This window comes from Triticum dicoccoides, chromosome 4A (genome assembly GCF_002162155.2).
Source record: "Triticum dicoccoides isolate Atlit2015 ecotype Zavitan chromosome 4A, WEW_v2.0, whole genome shotgun sequence".
Lineage (NCBI taxonomy): Eukaryota > Viridiplantae > Streptophyta > Magnoliopsida > Poales > Poaceae > Triticum > Triticum dicoccoides.
This window is the reverse complement of record NC_041386.1, coordinates 55094998-55114174: the sequence shown is the minus strand read 5'-3', so window position 1 is coordinate 55114174 and position 19177 is coordinate 55094998.

The window sequence follows — 19177 nt, the reverse complement described above, 5'->3', positions numbered from 1 at the left end:
CTTTTCAGTTTTAGAAAAAACAAAAGAAAATGATGGAAATGTCAATAAAAATAAAATAAAATAAGTTTCACATGTGATATGTGGTCTAGTTGTTGGGAAAATTTACAAATATGAATTTCGACTTTATTTATAAAACCTCTCTGGAATTTGTAAAATGGGCATAACTTTTGCATACGAACTCGGATTAAAAAGTTTTTTATATGAAAAATCATCTACTCGAAAAGTTACATCCGATGGAGACGGCCTATGGCCTGTTTGCAAATTTCTAGAATCCTCAAATTCCAAAAGGAAAAAAAGTTATGCTCAAATTTCAGTTTTTTTAAATTTTCAGTAAATCTGGTCAAACTATGGTCAAACTACTTATGCAAGAAGTATTAGTGTTACTAAATAATCATTCAAGAATATTAGTGTTATTAAATAATTATTTCACCTTTTTTGAATTTTGGTCAAATCTGGTCAAACTATGGTCAAACTGTGGTCAAACAATGGTCAAACTACTTATTCAAGAAATATTAGTGTTACTAAAAAATTATTGTTTTTTAGAACAATAGTTTTAAACTCAAACAGTGAAATATGTGACTTCATGCTCAAGCTAAATTCCTGAGGGTTAATAGGATTGACATCTTACTATTGTCAGGAAAACAACAAGTGCAGACTTGGAAACGAGGGAGAATAGAACCCGGAAGTTAAGCGTGCTCAGGCTGGAGTAGTGAGAGGATGGGTGACCGTTCGGGAAGTGAGATGATTTGGAATGATGAGGGGTGATTAGAGATTAAATTGAGAAGTGATGAGGGGTGATTAGAGATTAGAGGTAGAATAATTCAGAAATTTGAAAATAAAAAAATTTCAAAAAAAATTTCAAAAAAATTTCAAAAAAAAATCAGGAAATTTCCTTTAGTACCGGTTGGTGTTACCAACCGGGACTAAAGGTGGATCGGCCATGTGGAGGGCCTTTAGTCCCGGTTCTGGATTGAATCGGGACTAAAGGGTCAGGGCATTAGTACCGACACTTTAGTCCCGGTTCCAGAACCGGGACTAAAGGTCCTTACGAACCGGGACTAAAGGCCCTTTTTCTACGAGTGTTTGTGAAACTCCTATTAAGAGTCTCGATCTATCCCTATAGATCTTGATGCCCAATATATAAGTAGCTTCACCAAGGTCTTTCAGTGGAAAATTCTTATTCAAGTATCCTTTTTATGCTATCCAGAAATTCTATATCATTTCTGATCAACAATATGTCATCCACATATACTATCAGAAATGCTATAGAGCTCCAACTCACTTCTTGTAAATACATGCTTCACCATAAGTCTGGATAAAACCATATGCTTTGATCACCTTATCAAAGGGTATATTCCAACTCTGAGATGCCTGCACCAGTCCATAGATGGATCGCTGGAGCTTGCACACTTTTTTAGCACCTTTAGGATCGACAAAAACTTCTGGTTGCATCATATACAACTCTTCTTTAAAAAATCCATTTGCCAGATTTCATAAAAATGCGGCAATTGCTAACATGATTCAGATAGACTTAAGCATCGCTACGGGTGAGAAAGTCTCATCGTAGTCAACTCCTTGTACTTGTCGAAAACCTTTCGCGACCAGTCGAGCTTTGTAGACAGTAACATTACCATCAACGTCATTCTTCTTCTTGATGATCCATTTATTCTCTATGGCTCACCGATCCTCCGGCAAGTTGACCAAAGTCCACACTTTGTTCTCATACATGGATCCTATCTCTGATTTCATGGCCTCAAGCCATTTATCGAAATCTGGGCTCATCATCGCTTCTTCATAATTCGTAGGTTCGTCATGGTCTAGTAACATGACATCCAGAACATGATTACCGTACCACTCTGGTGCAGAGCGTGCTCTGTTGGACCTATGAGGTTCAGTAGTAACTTGATCTGAAGTTTCATGATCATTATCATTAGCTTGCTCTCTAGTTGGTGTAGGCATCACTGGAATGGTTTTCTATGATGAGCTACATTCCAATTCGAGAGAAGTTACAGTTACCTGATAAAGTTTTACTTTCCTCCCGCTCACTTCTTTCGAGAGAAACTCCTTCTCTAGAAAGGATCAATTCTTAGCAACAAAGATCTTGCCTTCGGATATGTGGTACAAGTTGTACCTAATAGCTTCTTTTGGGTATCCTATGAAGAGGCACTTCTCCTATTTGGGTTCAAGCTTATCAGTCTGAAGCTTTTTCACATAAGCATCGCAACCCAAACATTAAGAAATGACAGCTTAGGTTTCTTGCCAAACCACAGTTCATACATTGTCGTCTCAACAGATTTAGATGGTGCCCTATTTAACGTGAATTCAGTTGTCTCTAATGCATAACCCCAAAACGATAGTGGTAAATCGGTAAGAGACATCATAGATCGCACCATATCTAATAAAGTGTGGTTATGATGTTCTCTATGTTGATCATATCTACTATATGACTCACGTTCGACCTTTTGGTCTCCAGTGTTCCAAGGCCATGTCTGTACATGCCAGGATCGTCAAGTTTAACCTAAGTATTCCACACGTGCAAAACTGACTTGCACCCATTGTATGTGAACATATAGTCTATCACACCTGATCATCATGTGGTGTCCTAAAATGAGAACTGTAGCAATGGTGCATACTCAGGGAAAACACTTATACCTTGAAATTTTAATGAGGGATCATCTTATAATGCTACCGCCGTACTAAGCGAAATAAGATGCATAAAAGATAAACATCACATGAAATCAAATATGTGACATGATATGGCCATCATCACCTTGTGCCTTTGATCTCCATCTCCAAAGCACCGTCATGATCTCCATCATCGCCAGCATGACACCTTTATCTCCATCGTAGTGTTGTGGTCGTCTCGCCAACTATTGCTTCTACTACTATCGCTAATGCATAGTGATAAAGTAAAGCAATTACATGGCGTTTGCATTTCATACATTAAAGGGACAACCATAAGGCTCCTGCCGGTTGCTAGTTAATTTTACAAAACATGATCATCTCATACAATAACGTATATCTCATCATATCTTGACCATATCACATCACGACATGCCCTGCAAAAACAAGTTAGACGTCCTCTACTATGTTGTTGCAACTTTTACGTGGCTGCTACGGGCTTCTAGCAAGAAATGTTCTTACCTATCACTACTGCAGTATGCACTACAAAAAAAAGACACATCCGTGACATTTTGGGCCGAACGAAATTTTTTTCTGTCATACATATGACACTTCTATGACGATAATTGTGACAAAACCCGGCATCATCATAGATGTGGTGGGCTCCTACTTCTATGACAAAAAAACATGACAGAAAATGGGCTTTTCGTCCTGGGCGGGCCGGAGACATAGCTACATGACATTCTTTGGGCCATCCATGACGGAAAAAACCGTGGTAGAAGCGAGGGGGAGGAAAATTTCGGGGAGTTCCCGGTTACGGTGGGAGGTCGGGGGCCGAGCGATGCGCGTTTCTCTCGTACACGTACGCGTGTGTGTGTGAGGCGTTGGCTCAAACTGAACCCGAGCGAGGCATTGGGCTCTAACTGAACCCGAGCGATTGCACTGCAGGCTACGCATTACTGAACCCGAGCGATCAATCGATGGCTGTTAACTGAACCCGATTGAGCGATTCCTTCACTACTGTTGCTAACTGAAGCCGATCGATGGGATGAAAAGTGAGTGTTGCGGGGGGGTTTGGATGAACAGTGAGCTGTGGCGTTGCCTCTGGATGAACAGGACCCCGTGGTGTGGTGGAGGGCTGGATAAATAGTAGACGGTGGAGGAGTGCTCGTGGAGGGGTAGATGAACAGGACGCCGTTGTAGCGACCAGACCTCAAACGGTCCAATCTCTGTGCTCAGGTGTCATCCCTGGATCAGTAATGCTGACACCACACAGTACTTGAAGGATTGATAACAGAGTAGTAATCACGCACTTATTACATCGAGTGTCTCAAAAAAGAACTTATTACAATAAATATGGCTTAAGGCCATCTAAACGATTACAGCGGAAGGCTTGGAAGATAAGTGAGTCCAACATCTCCAACGTCATCACTGAGTATAGAACCACGACCTAAAATCACCTTACTCATCGTCTAAAAAGTCTGCAACATGAACGTTGTAGCCCGAAACGGGTCAGCACATGGAATACACTGGCAATGTAACACATAGAGATGCAATGAAAGTAATAGGCTATACTATATGCATATTTGGCTGGTGGAAAGCTCTATGGTTACGGTTTTGCATAAAGCCAATTTTTCCCTACTACAAAGGAATAAATTTTATTTAACTATCATGGTAGTTGTTAAACATTGAGAATGGTTGACAGCATTCTCAATCCCAATTAATCATCATCATAAAAAAACTGGTAACTAGGGACACGGCTAACCATGATTAATTTATACACTCTGCAGACGTTTGCGCACTTTTCCCCACAAGACTCGATCTCCTCCATTAGGATTCTCGCACTACATGGTGTTTGAGAAATGGATGGCCGAGACATAGTCTTTCAGAAGTGCTAGCACCTTATGATTGGGTAGACCATTACACCTACTTTCCCCTACATCTGCTAGTCTACCACTGTAAGAGTTCGCACGACTTAATCAACTATGCTAGAGCCCATAGTAGCTTGTGGCTGCACACGGAAGTTTCTAGCATGAATAATCTCATGATCCCTTTGAGCCTGGGTGGCGGTCCAAAAGAAAAACAAGCAATCGCTGGAATACCCAGGTGCCTCAGTCCACCCAGATGTGTATTTAAGTTGCCACCTTAGATCAACCATTAATATAACAATCTCACATCTGTCATGGATACACTCACCCAATCCACGTCTACTAGCATAGCATGGCATAATAAGCAAACATAGAACTAACTCCCAAAGGTTTGATAATAAACAGGTGATAGGTACTACCTCATCTACTTCCCAACACCCACAATTTAATTAGATCCTAATCATGCAATGTGTGAGGATTGATCTAATGCAATAAAAACTGGGTAGTAGGAGGTATGATCAAATTGTTACTTGCCTTGCTGATGATCCGCAAAACCTAGCGATTCGAAGTAGCAAGCGGCGCACTCCGGGTACTCTATCACAAACAAACAAGCATACAATAAGTACTCTTTAATGCACAGGTAAAACTCGAATAAGAGATCTAACCAGAAAGTTCAACTTAAGAACTCCGGTTGGCAAAAGAATCAAATCGAAGGAAGCAACGAAAGACAAACGGTAAAAGAAACATGCTTCGTTTACTATTCTGGATCTAGGGAAATTTTTACATTGGCAAAAACTTGTTTGAGTTGGTTAAACGAAAAGAGGGTTTCGAGACGAAACTCCAGGCGCTTCAATCGCCTGATTCCGATAAACGAGCGAAAAGCTATACTACAACGAAAATCAGATCAGGAATCGCGATTAGAAAAATCGCGGATTTAATCCGAGAAAAAGAAAAACGACGAACAGATTAACGAACAAACGTTCGTTATCTGGATCAAAACGATGAATGTGTTCATTAAAACGAACGAACGAGCGAACGCTCGCTAATTAACTAAACCGAAATAAAACCAATCTAACGAAAAAAACCGATCGGTTTTCTTTGCGAAAACCGAGGCAACGGCGTCAACCTCGGCGGCTCCGGCGATCGTCGGCGGCGGCGATGGGGCGGCGCGGGTGGCGGCGCGGGGCAGCGGCGCAACGCGGCGGCTAGGGTAAGGGTTTGGGGCGGCGGCGGTTGGGCTGTCCCGGGCCTCGGGCGGCGCTATAGAAAGGCCTCGGCCAGGGAGTCCTGGCCGGATACGGCCCGTAGGTCGGTTCACACTCTTTTAAAAAAAAATAGTTACGCTCAGAAAAAACAAAAGAAATACTAAACGGACTCCAAAAATCCCGAGATAAATTTTCCCCGGCTTCTAAAATCAAGTCGCACAGGTTGAACATTTATTTGGGGCCTAAATGCAATTTTGAAAAATGCGCATTTTTCCTAAATTCAAATAAAATAGAAAATAAACCAAAATAAAATATTATTTGATTTCTTTTATTAAATCCTCACTATTTCCTTATTTTGGGAAAGTCATTTTATTCCCTCTCTCATATTTTTGTAATAGAAATAATTGAATTTAAAATAAATAAAATCAAATGATCCTATTTTCAAAATTTGAGAAAACTCAAATATGAAAATAACGAAATCCCCAACTCTCTTCGAGGGTCCTTGAGTTGCGTAGAAGTTTCTAAGATCAACCAAAATGCAATAAAATATGGTATGCAATGATGATCTAGTGTATAACATTCCAAATTGAAAATTTGGGATGTGACAAACCTACCCTCCTTAAGATGAATCTCACCCTCGAGATTCGGGTTGGCTAGAAAATAGGTAAGGGTGGTCCTTCAACAAATCTTCCTCTCGCTCCCAGGTGGCTTAATCCTCCGTTTGGTGGCTCCATGGAACTTTGCAAAACTTTATAACCTTGCTGCGGGTGACGCGACTGGCATATTCTAGAATCTTGACTAGTTTCTCCTCATAGGTCAAATCACTGTCCAACTGAATCGCTTCTAGCGGTACTGTGTCTCTCAGTGGTATATCAGCCATCTCTGCGTGGCACTTCTTCAACTGGGAAACGTGGAACATGTTGTGAACTCCTAATAATCCGTCGGGCAATTCCAACTTGTAGGCTGCTTCTCCCATACGCTCCAAAACTTTGTATGGTCCTACAAAACATGGCACTAACTTTCCCTTAACTCCAAAGCGCTTAACTCCTCGAAGTGGAGATACTCAAAGATAAACTCGGTCTCCGACTTTGTAAACTGTCTCCTTGCATTTTGAATCTGCGTAGCTCTTCTTCCTGGACTGGGCTACCTTGAGCCTATCGCGAATCAATTTTACTTTCTGTTCAGACTCCTTAATCAGATCCGGTCCAAACAACTGGCGGTCTCCAACTTCATCCCATGATAATGGGGTCCTGCACCTCCTTCCATACAAGGCTTCGAAAGGGGACATCTTCAAACTAGATTGATAACTGTTGTTATAGGAGAACTCTGCATATGGCAAATTCTCGTCCCAACTAGATCCGTAATCTAGCGCACAAGCTCTCAGCATATCCTCCAAAATCTGATTGACTCTCTCGGTCTGTCCATCTGTCTGCAGATGGAAAGCTGTACTGAACTCCATCCTGGTACCCAAAGTTTCATGCAACTGATTCTAGAACTTTGAGGTAAATTGGGTTCCTCTATCTGATACAATGCACCTTGGAACTCCATGCAGACATATGATCCTGGTCATGTATATCTTTGCTAACTTGGCACTAGTATAGGTAGTCTTCACTGGAATGAAATGAGCTACCTTTGTCAAACAATCGACTACAACCCAAATCGAGTCATAGCCTGAACGAGTTCTGGGCAATCCTGTGATAAAATCCATGCCTAACTTATCCCACTTCCATTGCAATGGCTGTAGCAATCCTGCTGGCTTCTGATGCTCTGCCTTTACTCTCTGACATACATCACAAACTGCTACATACTCCGCAATATCCTTCTTCATTCCGGTCCACCAGAAAATATCCTTCAAATCAAAATACATCTTGGTATTTCCTGGGTGAATCGAGTATGGTGAATCATGGGCCTCTTACAGAATTAACTTCCTGATCTCCGAATCATTAGGCACATAAACACGGTCTTCAAACCATAAGGTATTGTGCTCATCCTCACGAAGTCCTTTAGCTTTTCCCTTGCTCATTTTCTCCTTAATAGAAGCGATCTCTTTGTCAGTCCTTTGAGCTTCTCTTATCTTATCCATCAAAGTAGACTGAATCTCCAATGCTGCTACATAGCCTCACGAAGATTTTTGGCTAACTCCCTTGGTAAATATCCCGTCATTAAGGTGTTTACATGACTTTTACAGCTCAATGCATCGGCTACTACGTTAGCCTTTCCGGGGTGATAATGCAATCTCACACCATAATCTTTGATGAGCTCCAACCATCTCCTTTGCCTGAGATTCAACTCCTTCTACGTGAAAATGTACTTCAAACTCTTGTGATCCGTGTATACCTCACAATGGTTTCCAATGAGAAAGTGTCTCCAGGTTTTCAATGCATGCACTACGGCTACTATCTCCAAATCATGCGTAGCATAATTCAACTCATGAGGCTTAAGCTGCCGTCAGGCATATGAAACAACTCTTCCTTCTTACATAAGCACTGCTCCAAGTCCTCGACGTGAAGCGTCGCAATACACCTCATAATCCTTGGTCTGATCTGGCAAAATCAACACGGGTGATGTAACCAAACGTTTCTTCAACTCCTGGAAACTGGCCTCACATTCCTCAGTCCATATGAACTTGGTATCCTTCCTCAACAATTCTGTCATAGGCTTGGCAATCTTCGAGAAATTTTCAATAAATCTCCGGTAGTATCCTACCAGTCCAAGAAAACTCTGGATCTCTCCAACTGTTGTTTGCGCTTCCCAATTTGTCACAGTGTCAACCTTGGTGGGATCTACTGCTATACCTTCTCCGGATATAACGTGTCCGAGAAATCCAACTTCCTTCAACCAAAACTCACATTTGCTAAACTTCGCATATAACTGATGTTCTCTGAGCTTACCAAGTACCAAACGCAAATGCTGCTTATGCTCCTCTTCGTTCTTCGAGTATACCAGGATATCATCGATGAACACTACGACGAACTTATGCAGAAACTCCACAAACACCTTGTTCATCATGTTCATAAAATATGCAGGTGCGTTAGTCAGACCAAATGGCATAACGGTATACTCGTACAACCCATACCTGGTGGTAAAAGCCGTCTTAGGTATATCCTATTCTCGAATCTTCAACTGATGGTATCCTGATCGCAGGTCGATCTTGGAAAATACCTTAGCTCCTTACAATCGATCAAACAGATCATTGATCATCGGTAGTGGGTACTTGTTCTTGATGGTTACTTCAGTCAATCCTCGATAATCAACAACCATCCTTAACGATCCATCCTTCTTCTCTACTAGAAGTACTGGCGATCCCCAAGGTGAAGAACTTGGGCAAATATAACCTTTATCTAGTAACTCCTTAATCTACTTCTTAATCTCCACCAAATCCTTTGCGGGCATCCTATATGGTCTCTTAGATATTGGCCCTGTGCCTGGCAAAATCTCAATCAAAACTCAATATCTCTATCTGGTGGCATGCCTGGCAACTCTTCTGGAAATACATCAGGGAAATCCTTCACTACTGGTACTTCCTCCTGCACAACTCCTGTTAAACAATTTACTTGAGTCCTCTTCGGCACATGCCGGGAGACATACTTGATCCTTCTCCCTTCTGGGGTGGTAAGCAAAATTGACTTACTGGCGCAATCGATGTTTCCTCCATACATCGACAACCAATACATACCCAGAATTACATCCAAACCTTGTGATTCCAAAATGATCAAATCTGAGGGAAACACATGCCTACCTATATTCAATGGCTCTTGAAAACATCCCTTACTAGCCATATACTCTGCTCCTAGTGAGCTTACTAGCATAGGTGTTCTAAGAACTTTGGTGGGCAGGTTATACTTATCCACAAATTCCCTTGATATGTATGAATGCGATGCACCAGTATCAAAAAGGACGAGTGCAGTAAATGACTTAACCAAAAACTTACCAATTACTACATCCGGCTGCTCTTCAACCTCCTCCACGTTAACGTGGTTCACTTGTCCCCTGTTGAAATGGTTCGGCTTCTTCCTAGAGCTTCCATTGCCATTTCCATTCTGGGATTCAAGACATTCATTGGCATAATGTCCGGTCTTCTGGCACTTGAAACAAGTGACTTGGCTCAGGTCTCTCTTGGCTGGGGTTGATGGGTTGGTGCAGTTTTGGCCGTTGCTTCCTCCATTCCCATTACCATTCCTGGTGCCATAGTGATTGTGCGAGCTACCTCCTCCATGGGTATGCTGAAATTGTCCTCCTAGCCTAGGGGTAAAACGTGGCTTCTGCTGAGCTCCTGAATTGTACTTCCCTTGTCCATACTTCCTCTTGCAATTCTCAATCTGCCGCTGCTTCCCTTCAATCATGAGAACACGATCTACCAACTCCTGGTAGTTGTTGAAGGTTGCTACCATCAACTGCATGCTCAACTCATCATTTAGTCCTTCCAGAAACTTCTCTTGCTTAGCTGCATCCGTAGCTACGTCATCTTGGGCATAACGTGCTAACTTACTAAAGTCCTCCACATACTTGCCAACTATCCGTCCTCCTTGGCGCAAATTGTGAAACTCTCGCTTCTTCATGGCCATAGCTCCTGCTGAAACATGGGCATTATGGAAAGCCTGCTCAAACTGGTCCCATGTGATAGTGTCGGCAGGGAAAGTGGCTGTGAAATTCTCCCACCATGATGCTGCCGGTCCTTCAAGCTGATGTGCGGCAAACTTCACTTTTTCCGCATCTGTGCATCCTGCCGTGATCAACTCCCTTGCTGTCTTGTGGAGCCAATCATTTGCTAATATCGGTCGGTGCTACTAGAAAACACCAGCGGATTCAACCTAAGAAAACGGGCTAAGTGATCAACAGGTGGTGGTGGTGGTGGGTTGTTGTTGTTCCCTTGATTCTGATTCTGGACTAGTAACTGCATCAATGTGTTCTGCTGCTGGATCAACTGAGTGAGCTCCGGTGGGAAGGTAAATCCGGGGTCACGTCTCGGAGGCATCTGAGGGTTTAGAAAAGATGAGATTTAAGAATAGAGAGGGGTCTAGAGAGAAAACACTACACATATGCACATGAGGCAAAAGCAAACAATTCACTTCATTCAATCAAACAAGGGCATACAATCGATCTAACTATCGCAAAAGTGCTCGGACTACTATATTTACATGGTGGACTACTACTACTGATGGGGTGGTCTACTAGATATATTCTTCGGTTCAAGACTCCATGATATCTGCTCCAGCTTCATCCACATAGTCATCATCGCCTATCATATGGATCCGAGTCGGTGTCGCCAATGATGATGTAGTCTTCCGGGCGAATCTCCTTGGGTTCTTCATCTTCTTCTACTGGTGTAGGGCCTCCCATGAATATTCCAATATTCATTGTTAAGTCGGCATTCTTGTCCACTACTACTTTGATTTCCTCTTCATAATCTTCACGTGTGGCCTTGAGTTCTTCCTCCAGTTCCTTGATTCTTGTCCTCGCCTTCTTCAGATCTATCATGTCGGTACACATCTGGTTTTTCTGACGTCGAATGTGTTGGTTTAACTCCTGGATAAAAGCTGCAATTGATCTATCCTTCCTGGTGCTGATCATCTCCCAGTGCTCATCTCGGCGCCCACAAATCTGGTAGATAGTATCCTTGAGATCATTGCGGTAAAATTCTCCAATGCATCCCATGGCGATGTGAGCTGCCATGCTCTTTCCTAGACTCCAGGTTGGTGCATCAAAAGAAAAGTCTATGGGTTCAGTGACTGGCATGAACTTTCTTCCTGGAACTTGAACTTGAATCATCCAGTGCTCCTCTTCAGGTAAAGTGGCGTTGTAGGTTTCGGTGAAGCTTGGTACTCCTATGTTTAGGTATCTAGTGACTTCCTTCAAGTGACGTCCAAAGGGTGTATCTTCATCCGGTTGCGTGAACTTGTTCCTTGCATCCGCCATCCTAAAAGAGCAGAAAAGATGAGAAGTCGGAATGAGAAGAGAGTGAGTAGTGATCTAGGTCTTTTAGCTTAGTGGTCGTGTCCTACAGTCAGCGTGTGCTCTGATACCATCTTGTAGCGACCAGACCTCAAACAGTCCAATCTCTGTGCTGAGGTGTCATCCCTGGATCAGTAATGCTAACAACACACAGTACTTGAAGGATTTATAACAGAGTAGAAATCACACACTTATTACATCGAGTGTCTCAAAAGAGAACTTATTACAATAAATATGGCTTAAGGCCATCTAAACGATAACATCGTAAGGCTTGGAAGATAAGTGAGTCCATCAACTCCAACGGCATCACTGAGTATAGAACCACGACCTAAAAGCACCTTACTCATCGTCTAAAAAGTCTGCAACATGAACGTTGCAGCCCGAAACGGGTCAGCACATGGAATATGCTGGCAATGTAACACACAGAGATGCAATGAAAGTAATAGGCTATACTATATACATATTTGGCTGGTGGAAAGCTCTATGGTTACAGTTTTGTGTAAAGCCAATTTTACCCTACTTTAAAGGAATAAATTTTATTTAACTATCATGGTAGTTGTTAAACATTGAGAATGGTTGACAGCATTCTCAATCCCAATTAAGCATCATCATATAAAAAACCCAACAAAATTAATTTAGAGTAACATGATGAGATTCACATGATAATCCAGGTACTAGATACTTGTCAGGACCCCGATTCCAAGTCACATCGATCTAGCCGGTAACACCTCATATCACTTTGCGGCCTCACGCACGGTATTTCCATGGGTGTCGCCTTACCATGGCCCGGGACCATTTGCGCCTTTTGGCTCATGTATATGATAGTGTCGCTAGCATCCATATGACAGGGAACCCAGGACGACATGGCAAGTCGTGAACCCAAAGCGGCACTAACCTATGGGGACAGGCACACATGAATCAACTTCGAGCATGTCGGTCAGCAGCGTGCGAATCCGGGCTGTAGCACTGGCCTAACAGGACTCCAGTCAACCGGGCTGTAGCAGGCTAGGCAGGACTCCGGATGTCACCGCGTGACATTTCCCCGAAGGGATAGACACAAGAACAAAGTGAATCACATGCCAGCCAGTCAAATGTTCCGGAGCAGTAGTGCTGGGCTAGCAGGACTACGATGAACCGGGCTATAGCGGACTACTATGGCTCATGGAAGCACAAGATTACATTTCCCCATAAGAGAGGCTACTAAGGATAAACAACTTGGTTGTCGGATGCCACACATACCAAGCATTTCAATCATACACACAATATGCTCAATATGTGCAATACAACATGGCATCACAATATGCTCTACGACTCAGAGTATTTATTCATTAGGCTCCGAGGAGTGAGATATTACAAACATGGGTCTCATGAACCAACATTCAGAGCATACAAGTCAAAGCACAAGCGAAAGCTTAACATGTCTGATTACAGACATCTATAAATGAAAAAGGCTGAGAAGCCTGACTATCTACCATATCCTGCCGAGGGCACAAGATCGTAGCTGAGGTAACAAGCTAAACGTCGAAGTCCAAGCGGAACTACCAGCGAGACTGAAGTCTCTCTGCAAAACATATATTAAGCAAACGTGAGAACAAATGTACCCAGCAAGACTTACATCAGAACTAGCTACATATGCATCGGTATCAACAAAGGGGTGGTGGAGTTTGACTGCAGCAAGCCAGCTTTGGCTCAGTGGCTAACATGAACTACGACTGCAAGTAACTCTTTTGAGGTGGCGCACACGAGTCCACAAATTCACCATACCAATACACCACTATCGATCCGCTCCAATCTCCCTGCGAGAACGCCATCCATAGCACTCACACTTATCTTGTGCATTTTAGAGTATCCACTTTCACTTGTCTATGAACTATGCAAGGGGTGTAAGTTTCCATATCCGAGGAATCCGGCTATTCGAATAGATGATGATAACCCTGCAGGGGTGTACTTCTTCACACACGCTCTCGCCATGACCTCACTAACCAACAAGTCTCTAGTCCAGGTTTATCGCCTATTCGGGTTCCATCCGCAAGGTGATCCGGCCGGGGTGTCGCTCACCGCCCCAAACAATGTGTGCAGGGTTCCCAAGCCCACCATCCGGGTGCCACTTGGTACACCATGCCACTGTGCATAGTCTATCCCAAGCCCACCTGTACTGGGTGCCACTTAGTACACTACTAACACTACCTACAAAAACCAGAAACTAATTGCAACTCCTGGACAGAGATCGAGTTGATTAATAAGTCGAGAGAGCTTGGAGCGCCCGGAGCCCAATGTGTGGTAGTACTTGTTCATGGATCACAAACACAGAACTCAGTTCCTGAGGACGGCTTCAATGAGACAACCCACCATGTACTCCTACATGGCCTCTCACCGCTACCTTTACCAAATCGTGTTCACATACTTAGCTCACACACAGTAGGACATGTTCATCACCATTCTAATTCATCTCCAATGAATCAGACCTGACTCAACTCTAAGTAGTAGCAGGCATGACAAACAGGCCTGAATGAGTAGGAACATCAGGGCTCAAACAACTCCTACTCATGCTAGTGGGTTTCATCTATTTACTGTGGCAATGACAGGTCATGCAGAGGAAAGGGGTTCAGCTACCGCAGCATGTAACAGTTGAGTCGTTGTTGTCCTAATGCAGTAAAAGATAGCAGGAGCGAGAGAGTGGGATTGTATCAGAATGAAGAAGGGGCTTTTGCTTGCCTGGCACTTCTGAAGATAATATAGCTCTTCATCGGTGTCATCGAATTCATCACTGGATCAACGTCTACTAAGGCAGGACAAACACCGGCAACTGAGAAAGAGCACAATCAACCCATGAAGATATGCAACTATGATGCATGCTATGACATGGCAATATGAATGTGCTTTGGGCTAATGCAACAGAAAGTCATTTTAATTGAAGTGGAATTCAAAACTATATCAAATTCCAACTCCAAACTTATTATGAAATTTCCCCTAATCTTGTTTCATCCTAAACAGTGAGTTTAACTTGCTCAAACATGCATGAAAATGGTACAGATGGATTCCTTGAATTTTTTTGATAATTTTTCATATATAAATTATTTCATTTGGAGTTACGGTTGAATTTCTATGATTTTTAGAAGTTTAAACAGTTTTTTGGAATTTCCTGGATTATTTAGAAATAAGTAATTCCGCAAAATGCATTACTGCATCAGTACTACGTCAGCATGACTTAAGCGAGTCAATGGGGCAGCCCAGGTCAAACTGACCAGTGGGTCCCGTGTGTTAGTAGCTAAACTAGGTTTAGTTAACCCTAATCTACATTAGTTAGCGGGGCGGCCCCACCTGTCATTGAGCCAGAGGAGGTCAAACCCCTGGTCAACTGGGGCTAACGCGCTGGCGGCTCGACACCGGCGACGACGGGTGTGGCGGATGGCTCGGGTTCGCTCCTCCGGTGCCCAAAACAACGACGGAGAGCATCTACGAGCTGCTGGTGATCCCGCGCATCCAACGGTGCAAATGGGGCGAGCTGGGGTGGCCGTAATCCTCGCCGGCATCGAGCTCAGCGGCTGCCGGACCTCGGACGTTGGCGGAAACGGCGCTGTTGTGCACAACAGGGCGAACCCGTGGGTGTTGCAGGTTCACAGGAGCGCGGCGAGCACGCTGGTGATGCTCGGGCGAGCGGACGAGCTCAGGTGCATGGAGCTCATCGGCCGTGGCGGCGACGAGCTTCGGCGGAGGTGGGGAATGGAGCTAGAGCAAAGACGCGAGCATGAGAGGAGGGGGAGTCGGTCCATGAGCTCACTGTGGTTGCAGAACGCGTCTCAGTGGGCTCGGGGGAGGTCGGACAAAGTTGGGGCATTGCCGGCAATCTCGGAGGCCGAAGCTGAAGACGACGGTGGTGGCGGCGTTCTCGGGCACCTCGCGTTGCGTGACTTGGCGGAGAGAACAAGGACATCGTCGCGGATCTCATGGGCATGTCTAGGGGCGTAGGGGAGGCCGGTGGCTATGCGAGCGGTGGATGGCGGTGACGGGGCCGCTCGGGAGCGTGCGAGGGAGAGAGAGCAGAGGAGGGAAGAGCATCTAGAGGGAGAGGGGAACGAACGAGGGGCCGAGGAGGCACCGAGGAGAGGACGCGAGGCGTCACGGTGGCTAGGCGACGCAGGCAGGCAGCCTGGTGGCGTGGCGCCCGCACACGCGCCGTGCGCTGTCCCTTCTCTGCCTACTTGCAGAGGTTAGGGATGACTGGCACCGAGCCAGATGGAATGGGCCAGCACAGGTGAGGCCCAGGTAAGGTTCCCTCTCTGTCTTATTCTATTTTTGTTCTGTTTTCTATTTATGCAAATTTGTTTAAATTTGGTTTCCAAACCAATCACTTTTAAAAATTCTGAAAATAGTTATGGGCACTAAATGAATCATTCCAGAGGCCCTCAACTAATTCCAAAATTGTTGGGGTATTTAAAAATATTAATAGTATTTAAATGCTCCAATTCAAATATAGTATGAATTAATTCAAAAAAACCAGAATGGCCTAAAAATATGTTCATCATTTTTGGCAGAGGTTTTTAGCCAATTCAAAAATGATGAATTTTTCTGCAGGGCATTTGGGTTCATTGAAAATATTTTTTATTGAACCTAGTCGAATTCTTTTGATGCTAGGGTTTCAACAATCCCCATTTCAACTTTAATTGAAAAATAAACATGATGCATGGATGCTTTAAGGAAACTAATGGCAAGCAAAATTCTAGGGCTGTGACAACTCACCCCCACTAAAACAAGAATCTCGTCCCGAGATTCAAGCGTGATGTAAGAAGACAGAGGGGTCACAAAGCTAACATGATCTTCATGATCCGATTGCCCTTCTCGAACATGTTGATTCATTTCTCCAATTGATCTTAACGTCTTTGCGTTTGTGCTCTTCATCCAACATGATGACGACAGAAGGAAACTCTACAGGAAACGATCTTCTCAAAGATCGAGCAACTCAAGATCAACTCATGGAGTGAGATGTTGAAACATCTCGTGGGCTGAGACATAAAACACACATCGAGAGAGATGGGAGGTAATAGATGACAAGGGTTCAAATTGGTAGGAAACAATTCCAACCTGGAGTAGGATGGTGCATGGTTTCAAAGTAGCGAGGAGGTAATTGCCATGATTCCATAACGGGACACCTTAGGGAAAGGTGACTCGTAGAGCATTTCCCTTAAGTGGCAAAAAGAATTACTTTTGATACAAAGATTATTGAAACTCTTTATACCAGCCTGAGGTAATCACAATCGATCGTTGGAAGGGGTTCGAAAGAATGGCATACTCCGACTAGGATGGATGATGTGGACTACCTTGTTGAAGACAACGAAATGGATGAATTTTAGCTTATCATTGGAAATGGATGGGACCCATGGTAAGTCCACTTTTGAAGATGATCCTGAACAACAACTACTGAGGTGCAAGCTGGGAACAAAATGCAAATGTTGGGAATGATTCTGGTAACTGGGGAAGAACTCAACAGTCGAGAGTGTTTCCAACGTTCCAATGGTTATAGAATCATCGAAGAAACTGAGAGCACAAGGATCCCTAAGGAACAACTTCAAGAATAGGTCACACTAAGTCCTCATGGAGAAGATGGTCAAATAGCTCAATCAAGATACTACAATGATAGATCTTCTGGCTAGGTGTGTCGGCCAGAGCATCAACCTCGTCGGGACCTACATCATAGATCTTGGAGATGTTCCAGCCATCATATCTGCCTGAGATTCAGATCTGACTGGTAACATGATTCGTTTTTGACAACATGTCTAGAAAAGAAGGGTTGCAACACAAGTCGACGAGATAACGTTGCGAGACTCTCAGGAGATGAACTACGATAGCAAGCTCCAAAACATGAGCTGGTTCTGCTACACACATGTGAGCATGATGTCCAAGACAAGAATGACCACATAGTAGTCTTATAATAAAACACTATCGAGTTCTGGTCGGGAAACATCATCAAGGGTTTCGAAGTCTTTGCATAAGTCTTGCTCTTAAGAAGAGACTTCTTCTCCTTGAACAATCAATTAGTGGCTTGGTGTGCTAGGGATACATATATAATGAAGGTTGCAAGTCTCCAAACCACAGAATACTTCGCACGTACGCATGACTGACTTGGGATAGTTCCAGAGGAAGCAACATTGACTTTCTTGAATTCACGGCGGCAACTTGCATCAAATGCACATGTATTCGAGGAAGTCACTTCTTTCATCCGAACATATGCTTCATGGACGGGACATGAAGATAATGCTTATAAAAGTTTCCAACATTACCTAGATGTTCGACATGAATCATGGACAAGATAAGGATGTCGTCGATGGGATCAACATGAATTCATCCAGGTTCCCATGAAGATGGAATTCCCCGACTATGTGAACAAGGTGGTAGCATTGGTCAGACCAAAGGATGTAATGGTGTATGCCCGAGGAATCAATCTCGAGTAAGACAACATTACGAACATGGTTGGTTCTGATTTGATTTGAGGATAGCCCACAGTCAAATAAAAGTTTGGACAAGACAATAGATCCAACAACTGATCGCGAGGACCAATCGTGTAAGATATCATCTTTCTTCAACACACACACACGCATACAAAAGATATCCCTTAACACGAACTAAGTCAGCTTTTATCTTCCAACTCTCCAAGTTGGAGCTTAACCAATTAGCTCAAGGGTATCCAACACAGATTCTTGGAGCAGGGATGGTTACAAGAAACCAACTTGATCACGAACTCAACATAGCGGTCAGGTGACAACCTGGTAACACTTCCGAGAAGACATTCGGAAAATCACGAACCACCGATATGTTACTAAGATTGAGAACAATCTTGTTTTTTAAGGCAAGACGATATGATCAAAAGAGCAAGGGATTGACACAATCCTAACTCGTTGACCGAAGAGTGCACCAGGAAAAATGGACTAGGTAACACGATCAATCCTAGGATGATGATTGAATAACCAACACGCTAAGAATGAGATTGTTGTCCATTAACTACCAAGCAACGTGGTTGCTAGGAGTATTGATTTCACACATCACAATTCACTTGTCAGTATTCCGGTTACAATAACACGGAGACCAAGGAATGAACGATGATGGCGAGAAGTGTCACTTCAACAAGAATTCATAAGGGTTGGTGCAATCCTCATGAGATTCCTGACATAAAGGGGGCAACACTCCAAGTAGAGCAGAACAAAAGCTGGATTAGCATTTTGATCTTTGGAGTACAACAATTTGACCCAATCATAGGAATGGATGAGGTACTAGAGTTTGTTTCTCCTAGTCATTCCAGAATAGAATGGCTTGATGGACCACAAGAATAATAGGCATCGATGAACACGGATGCACAACTATTCCTGACTATCAATTGATAGACTAGGGTCGGAATATAGCTGAGGAGGGTCACTCAAGGAACATATAACTTCTGAGTTGTGGATGCATAGATTAGTATGTCGAACCAAGTTCTACATGTTTCTTCTGGATAACCCATGCAGAGAGGTAGGACTGGCAGAGTCACAATTATGAATG